Genomic DNA, 9,159 nt, shown 5'->3' with positions numbered 1-9,159 from the left:
CCATACCACTGCCTACTTCATTAGTTCACTTAGCAAAACAAGACAGCTCTTCATCCAGGACCCTTACTGCAGTCAACACACCTACAGTTGAAGTCGGAAGTTAATATATACTTAGGTTGGAGTCATTAAAACTCGTTTTTCAACCACTCCACACATTTCTTGATAACAAACTATAGTTTTAGCAAGTCGGTTAGGACATCTACTTTGTGCATGACACAAGTGATTTTTCCAACAATTGTTTACAGACAGATTATTTCACTTATAATTCACTGTATCACAATTCCAGTGGGTCAGAAGTTTACATACACTAAGTTGACTGTGCCTTTAAACAGATTGGAAAATTCCACAAAATTATGTCATGGCTTTAGAAGCTTCTGATAGGCTAATTGACATCATTTGAGTCAATTGGAGGTGTACCTGTGGATGTATTTCAAGGCCAACCTTCAAACTCAGTGCCTCTTTGCTTGACATCATTGGAAAATCTAAAGAAATCAGCCAAGACCTCAGAATTTTTTTATAAACCTGGTTTATAAAGTCTGGTTCATCCTTGATTGATGATGCAATTTCCAAACACCTGAAGGTACCACGTTCATCTGTACAAACAATAGTATGCAAGTATAAACACCATGGAACCACGCAGCCGTCATACCGCTCAGGAAGGAGACACGTTCTGTCTCTTAAAGATGAACGTACTTTGGTGCGAAAAGTGCAAGTCAATCCCAGAACAACAGCAAAGGACCTTGTGAAAATGCTGGAGGAAACAGGCACAAAAGTATCTATATCCAAAGTAAAACGAGTCCTATATCTACATAACCTGAAAGGCCGCTCAGCAAGGAAGAAGCCACTGCACCAAAACCGCCATAAAAAGCCAGACTACGGTTTGCAACTGCACGTGGGGACAAAGATCGTAGTTTTTGGAGAAATATCCTCTTGTCTGATGAAACAAAGTCGAACTGTTTGGCCATAATGACCATCATTATGTTTGGAGGAAAAACGGGGAGGCTTGCAAGCCGAAGAACACCATCCCAACCGGGAAGCACGGGGGTGGCAGCATCATGTTGTGGGGGTGCTTTGCTGCAGGAGGGACTGGTGCACTTCACAAAATAGATGGCATCATGAGGTAGGAACATTATGTGGATATATTGAAGCAACATCTCAAGACATCAGTCAAGAAGTTAAAGCTTGGTCGCAAATGGGTCTTCCAAATGGACAAAGACCCCAAGCATACTTCCAAAGTTGTGGAAAAATGGTTTAATGACAACAAAGTCAAGATATTGGCGTGGCCATCACAAAGCCCTGACCTCAATCCTATAGAAAATTTTGGGCAGAACTGAAAAAATGTGTGCGAGCAAGGAGGCCTACAAACCTGACTCAGTTACACCAGCTCTGTCAGGAGGAATGGGTCAAAATTCACCCAACTTATTGTGGGAAGGTTGTGGAAGGCTGCCCGAAACGTTTGACCCAAGTTAAACAATTTAAAGGCAATGCTACCAAATACTAATTGAGTGTATGTAAACTTCTGACCTGTCACGTCCTGATCAGTAAAGGAGTATTTTGTTATTGTAGTTTGGTCAGGACGTGGCAGGGGGTGTTTGTTTTATGTGGTTCGGGTTTTGTTGGGCTATGTACTTATGTAAGAGGGGTGTTTGTTTAGAGTGTTCTGGGGTTTTTGGTCTATGTTCTAGGTTAGTGTTTTGCTATGTTCAGTCTAGTTTTCTACTTCTATGTTTAGGGTTTGTTGATTGACCTTCAATTGGAGCTAGCTGTTCCTCGTTGCCTCTGATTGAAGGTCCTATGTATAGGGGTGTTTGTGCTATGGGAGTTTGTGGGTAGTTGTCTCCTGTTTTGTGTCTGTGCACCTGACAGGACTGTTTTATGTCGTTCTTTGTTTTGGTATACGTGATTTGTTTGTATTTTCCTTCTTTTAAATTTGATAAAGAAGATGAGTATACACGTTCCCGCTGCACCTTGGTCCAATCCTTACGACGCCCGTTACATGACCCACTGGGAATGTGATGAAAGAAATTAAAGCTGAAATAAATAATTCTCTCTACTATGATTATGATATTTCACATTCTTAAAATAAAGTGGTGATCCTAACTAAACTAAAACAGGGAATTTTTACTAGGATTAAATGTCAGAAATGATGAAAAACTGAGTTTAAATGTATTTGGCTGAGATGTATATTAACTTCTGACTTCAGCTGTATATTATAGCTTTAATTAGCTTTAAAAATGCTTTAATTATCTTTAAAAATGCTGCATTTTCTCTCTGCCCAATGGCAAAATGTGTAGAATTGCAGGAAGTTAGCTGTTTTCCCCCCACTCATATTTCTGCAGGCCCACCCACTAATGAATTTCTGACTACTCTACTGCTCTTCACATAATAAATATAACTTTTTGTCCTAAAACGGCAGTGTATAAAGTGACGTGTCTGAGGGACTGTTTAAATCTTGCACAAGGAGATTATAGTGGATGATTGGTTGTATTGACTGTGCTGTGTTGTGCGGTTATCAGTCCTTCTCTCAGAGCTATAGATATCCCTCTATTGTCTGCTCTCCCATTGTTCCTCCCTGCCAGGCACACAGTGTAGATATAAATGTGATAGGCCAACAAAGTGCCAATTATTATACAAGCAAGGGCCTGGACCCTTTTAACCCTTCACTAGAGATGAAAGAGAAATAGGTGAGAAAGAGTAGCGAGGGAGTGGTGTGGGGGGAAGAAAAGGTAAATGGTGATAGAGATCTATGGATGTGGGGTCTGAAGAGGATAATCTGGAGTCTGTAATTATCATTCTCAATAAAGCACTTCTTACTGACAGAGGGTTTACAGTATATTTATGCATTTTTATATCTACTGTAATCTTCTAGCAATGTCAGTCACATTGGCACTTTATTTCTTTTGTTGTTGGTGTGTGTGTGTGGGGGGGGTTGTGTGTGAGAGTGAAGCTTGTTCAAAGGCACGTGTGCAAATACATCCTTTTTTCTCCAGTCTTCTTTATTTCTCCCTCAGTCCTTCTGTTTTCTCCTCCTTTCTCTCCTCTCATTTTATAAGAAGGTGTTAAATTATCTAAATTATTCCTGGCTATTATATTCAATTAATACCTCCTCGTGGTGTTTCATTGTGCTATAAACTGCTATTGTTTGTGGTTCAGTGGACAAACACAATAGGTGTGAGTATGGCAAGCCACCAGGGCTGGCTGTGGATCAGTTAGGGAGGGACGGAGGGGGACTTGGCCACTGCCCATGGGGGCCCAGCCCAGGCCACTCTAAATCAGTTAGTTTTGGAGGAGATCCTAGTACTCCCTTTAAGAGGGGGCATTATAGACTTGTTTAAAGACTCGTCTGAGAGGGAAACACTGCTAACAGCTAGCTAACCACACTCAATTCTGTACTCTTTCGCTTTCTCGTTCTCTCTCGTTCTTTTGCTTTCTTGTTCTGTTTCTTGTCTCCCTCTCTTGTTCTCCCTCGCTCCTGATTTGGCATGAATGTGTATGTATGAGTGTGTGGTGTGTGAAGCTTCAATGTTGCTTCATGTATAGGGTATTCCATCAGCTATAGTCACAGGCTCTTCTTTGTAGAGACTACTAAACTCTGGACAGATAGAGTATCTCTCACACCTCAGACAGACAGAGCTCTCTGAGCTTTCTAACATCACTGTCTTTTAAAACCCCAAATCCAGAAACTCTCAAGTGTTAGTGGAGTTTGCCCTCCCCCCCTCTCTCTCTCCCTGTAGTGCTTACTGAAGCAACTGCAAAAAAACGGTCACGTGACCTGTGACGTTGCTGGATGCGGGCCTCACTTTGCTCCGTTACCAGTGAATTCATGATTCAGAAACCTGCGAAGTGTGGACAAGCCCGTTGTTTTATTTAAAGCGTACGGCTGAATGAGCTATTTTTGTCAGAAAATGGGTACTTTTCCACCTAAAACATTTGCGATTATTCATATCATTATTTTATGCAGCGGAAATGGGCAACAGCTCCTCATGTGCTCCCTTGTGGGGGACACCCTGGTATGTAGAAACGCCACGATTGTCACATCATGACCAGTATAAGGGTTATTTGTTATCGTAGTTTGGTCAGGACGTGGCAGAGGGTATTTTGTTTATGTGGTTCGGGGTGGTGATTTTTGTAGTAGGGTGTTTGATTTATTATTTCCGGGTTTTGGTCTATGTTCTATGTTTTGTATTTCTATGTTCTTTCTGGTTTGTGGTATTTCTATGTGTAGGTTAATGGGGGGTTGGACTCTCAATTGGAGGCAGGTGCTTTCTCGTTGCCTCTGATTGAGAGTCCTATATATGGGTAATTGTTTGGTGTAGTGTTGTGGGAGATTGTTTCTTGTTTTGCCTGTGTGAGCAGGACAAGACTGTTTTGTTGTTCGTTTTGTTATTTTGGTGTTCTCTTTAGTTAAAATAAATAACAAGATGAGCATCCACATTCCTGCTGCGTTTTGGTCCTCTATTCCCGACGACAACCGTTACAGAATCTCCCACCAAATAAGTACCAATCAGCAGAGGAAGGAGCAACGGAGGGACGATCGTGAGAAGTGGACGTGGGAGGAGATTATGGCCGGAGAAGGTCCATGGAGGAAGTGGAGCGAAGATAGAGAACGCTACAGGGGAACACGACTGGCGTTTAAGCCCGAGAGGCAGCCCCAATACATTTTTTTGGGGGGGGCACATGGGTAGTTTGGGTGGGCGAGGATTGAGCCCCAGGCCAAATCCCCGTACCTTTTTTGGGCAACCAGTGACTGGACCGGTCCCGTGCTTCGGGGTAATGGGTACTGTGGCGAGGCCAAGTATTTTTAGGCCGGTACGCGCAATACCAGCGCCCCGCATTTGCCAGGGGGAAGTGGGCATCCAGCCAGTAAGAGCGATGCCAGTTCTGCGCTTGAGACCGCCAGTACGCCTCTACGGTCCCCAGACTGGCACATCCAGTACCAGTACCACGCATCAGGCTTCCAGTGCGTCAGCCCAGCCTCGAGAGTTCGGCAATAGTGTGCAGTCCAGAGTATCCGGCACCAGTGTGCAGTCCAGAGTATCCGGCACCAGTGTGCAGTCCAGAGTATCCGGCACCAGTGTGCAGTCCAGAGTATCCGGCAACAGTGTGCAGTCCAGAGTCTCCGGCAACAGTGTCTAGTCCGGAACCGAGGGAGACTGCCTGTGATCCGGAACCGAGGGAGACTGCCTGTGATCCGGAACCGAGGGAGACTGCCTGTGATCCGGAACCGAGGGAGACTGCCTGTGATCCGGAACCGAGGGAGTCTGCCTGTGATCCGGAACCGAGGGAGTCTGCCTGTGATCCGGAACCGAGGGAGTCTGCCTGGGATCCGGAACCGAGGGAGTCTATCAGCGATCCGGAACCGAGGGAGTCTATCAGCAACCCGGAACTGAGTAAGTCTGTTGATGATCCGGAACTAAATATGATTAACTGTGTATCAAATGAGTCTGCCTACAGTGTGGAACGGAAGAGGTCTGCCTACGATCCGGAACGATGGGAGTCTGCCTACGGCCCGAAACTGAGCAAGTCTGTCTGCATTCTGGAGGACAGTAGGCCGGAGCCAGAACCACCTCCTGTATAGGTGGGTTGGGGAGGGGGGGTGTAGCACAAGTGCCGTCGGTGACGGCAGCCACCCTCCCTTCCCTCCCTTTAGTTTAGGGGGATTTTTTGTTGTTGTGGTTGTTTTTTAAATTTTTTATTTATGAGGTGCATCCGGGGTCTGCACCTTTAGGGGGGGGGGGGGTACTGTCACGTCCTGACCAGTATAAGGGTTATTTGTTATCGTAGTTTGGTCAGGACGTGGCAGAGGGTATTTGTTTGTGGTTCGGGGTGGTGATTTTTGTAGTAGGGTGTTTGATTTATTATTTTCGGGTTTTGGTCTATGTTCTATGTTTTGTATTTCTATGTTCTTTCTGGTTTGTGGTATTTCTATGTGTAGGTTAATGGGGGGTTGGACTCTCAATTGGAGGCAGGTGCTTTCTCGTTGCCTCTGATTGAGAGTCCTATATATGGGTAATTGTTTGGTGTAGTGTTGTGGGAGATTGTTTCTTGTTTTGCCTGTGTGAGCCTGACAAGACTGTTTTGTTGTTCGTGCGTTCTTCATTTTGTTATTTTGGTGTTCTCTTTAGTTAAAATAAATAACAAGATGAGCATCCACATTCCTGCTGCGTTTTGGTCCTCTATTCCTGACGACAACCGTTACAACGATATTCCCTTGATGTCACAGATTCCATTTTGGGGCGGGGGGAATTACCTGGTGCGAAAGTTGATAGAGTTAGGCATACCGCAGGTAAAGTTAATTATGCAAAGTGGAAAAAGAGATGGCAGCAAGAACAAGCTGGTGTTCGTTCAGTCTCTGGCTGCACTTTATACAGGAATTCAAGGGAAGAAGACACCAAATGTCACCCTTTTTAGATAAACGATATAGAGAAGACGCAGAAGATGGTTAGTAGCAATTAGAAATAGTCAATAGGATGGAAATACTCCTGCAGCCTTGCATCGTTTCGTGTGTGTAGCAAACACTTCAGCGACGATGCATATGAACGAGATATGCAATCTGATATGATGGGGACAAAAAACCAAAGGATACTAAAAGATACAGCTGTTGCTACCGTATTTCCATGGACTGGATGTGGCGCAGTGCCAAAATACAAAGGCACGTTTTGAGAAGAGAAAATGACAAAGCAAGCGTGCAGAGGTATGTGGCCTGATCCTTGAAGTGTTCTTATTGTGTTATTACTATTGCACCATTTCATAGAGATATATAGGCCTAGGTGCTCTACAGGTTAGCATAATATGTGCCCTATGTATTTATGACCGGGGGGGGGGGGGTTGCGAGACAACAGACATTGTGTCACCTTACATTGCAGAATACAATATCCCAAAAACATAGGCTATATAGTGTTTTGGGCTAATGTGAAAACATAAACACACTAACGGTCCCGCCATGCAATAAAGTAAAGTTTATTTACTTACTCGTTGGATAACTGTCCAATTGGCCAGGTTGGAACAGGGTTGAGTCTCCAATTAGTTTTTTTTACAAGACACCAGAGTATATGTGGGCAGCAAAATCCCTGTGGTCGCAAACGCAATAACTGCTCCTCGTCATTACGTTCCTCCATTTCTGTAAGAATTGTAGTCACGTATTAAAATTCTCTTCAGCAAGAACGTTCCTCATCTGTCGGCATTGGAGCGCAATTGTCACAACTGCACCACCAGTTAATCCTGGGGATCTGTGGTCCACATACTTCGGTGCCTAGAGCTACGGCGGCCATCTGAAGCTCAATTTACCTAAATTCTTTGTCCAAATACTCAGGCTCAAATAAATACGCTTTCGACAATACCATCGGCGCCCCTCCAGTAGTTTTCTTCATTACTCGCGAGTATTTCATTGTTAGACATGTTGGCAGGTTGTTGATTGCTTTGTATAACTAATGTGTAATGCTGCCTTTACTTTTCCATTGAAAAAAACGTGCATCTGTGAATAAGTGCATAACGTGCAGTTTCTAAGTGGCAGGGATTCCCAGAGAGAGCACATGCACAGTTGTTACCCATCTCCGCTGTTGTGGCGTTGGCTAAATCAAATAATTATATAAATAATCGCAAATGTTTTAAGTGTAAAACTACATATTCCCTGACTCAAAACCGATGGTACTTTTGACAAAAATAACTAATTTGGCCTACGCTTTCAATAAAATAACGAATTTGTCCACACTTCGGATTTCTGAATCATTCATTCACTGGCAACGGAGTGAGGCCTGCATTCAGGAAAGTCACAAGTCATGTGACCCATTTTTGCATCTGTTTCAGTACAGCACTGCTGGGAGAGAGAGAGGGGAGAGGGCAAGCTCCACTGAACTAGTTTCAATGTACGGAATGACCTGGGAGTTTCTGGATTTTGGGTAAACTTCTCCTTTAAAACAATAACTGCTATCCCACAGTGAGCATGGATATCTCTGAGCACAAATTCGCCTGTTGGTCCTACACATGTATTAACCAGGGCCTGGTTTCCCAGGAGCATCTTAAGGCTAAATTCATCATCAGAACCTTCTTAGCAGCATCATAACATTTTTGAATTGTTTCCGAAAACCATTGTTACTAAAGTTGGACTTGAAAACGCTTGTTATTTCCAGACTAACTCAGACGACTCATAGAACAGCTAAGCGCATCGTTAGATGTTTTTTTTTCCCTACTGCGTCACTTTATAGAAGATCTCCGATAATCCTAGAATCAAAATGTTTATCTGTCTCTGTCACCGCCAATAACTTCACAATGAAGTTGACTACAAATACAAAGTTGCCAATGACTTTGCAATTGTTACAAACAAGCAAAGGATAAAAAGATACTTCAAATGAAAACCGAGATGACTGCATTAAAACATAGCCTACCTACAGTATTGGCAACACAGGACTATATAGTTCAATGATATTGAAATTAGTTTAATGTTCATTCAATGGAGTTTTATTTTGCTATATGGCCACTGTCTGTAATTTTTGTCTCAGTATATTTCATGATGTGTAGCCTAACAGGTGTGCAGTGATGTGCCACATCTTGATTTAGTGCATTATTATCGGGTAAACATTAGAAAAAGACGCTTCAAACTTTTCAGCCACAGGTGATTATTTCTCGAGGTCAGGGTTCCCCAACTGGCAGCCCGCGGGACGAATTTGGCCAATGGGTGGTTTTATTTGCCCCACCAAGTTTTCTCAGCCCCAAAAAAGCTTTTGGTAATTTTCATTATTGGACATAAAAGACTGTAATAACACCAGGAGATCAGCTCCAAGTGATTTTTATTTTAGAAATCTGTTCCCAAGTATTCACATGCATAATAGAGACACGTGATCATATACAAATGTAAGGAAGGTTTGAAATTATTATGTTTCAGTCAAATATTATATCTGTTTGGGCTTCTTGCGGTCAATTTGGAGTCTACAAATGATTGTTTATTATGTTCTGGCCCCCCGACCATCCACTCAAGACAAGATCAGTCCACGGCTGATCCGTGATCCGTCGTTAGTATTGTGGAATAATTCTAACGTTAAGGTAAGATTTAAATGGAGAAAACTGATCTGAGAGCAGCGCTGCCTTTCTTTTGATCCTATCAGTACCGACACTATGCCTCAACACTGATCTGAGAGCAGCGCTGCCTTTCTTTTGATCCTA

This window comes from Salmo trutta, chromosome 31, assembly GCF_901001165.1.
Source record: "Salmo trutta chromosome 31, fSalTru1.1, whole genome shotgun sequence".
Taxonomy (NCBI): Eukaryota; Metazoa; Chordata; class Actinopteri; order Salmoniformes; family Salmonidae; genus Salmo; species Salmo trutta.
The sequence above is the reverse complement of the archived record's forward strand: the minus strand, read 5'-3'. Positions refer to the sequence as shown.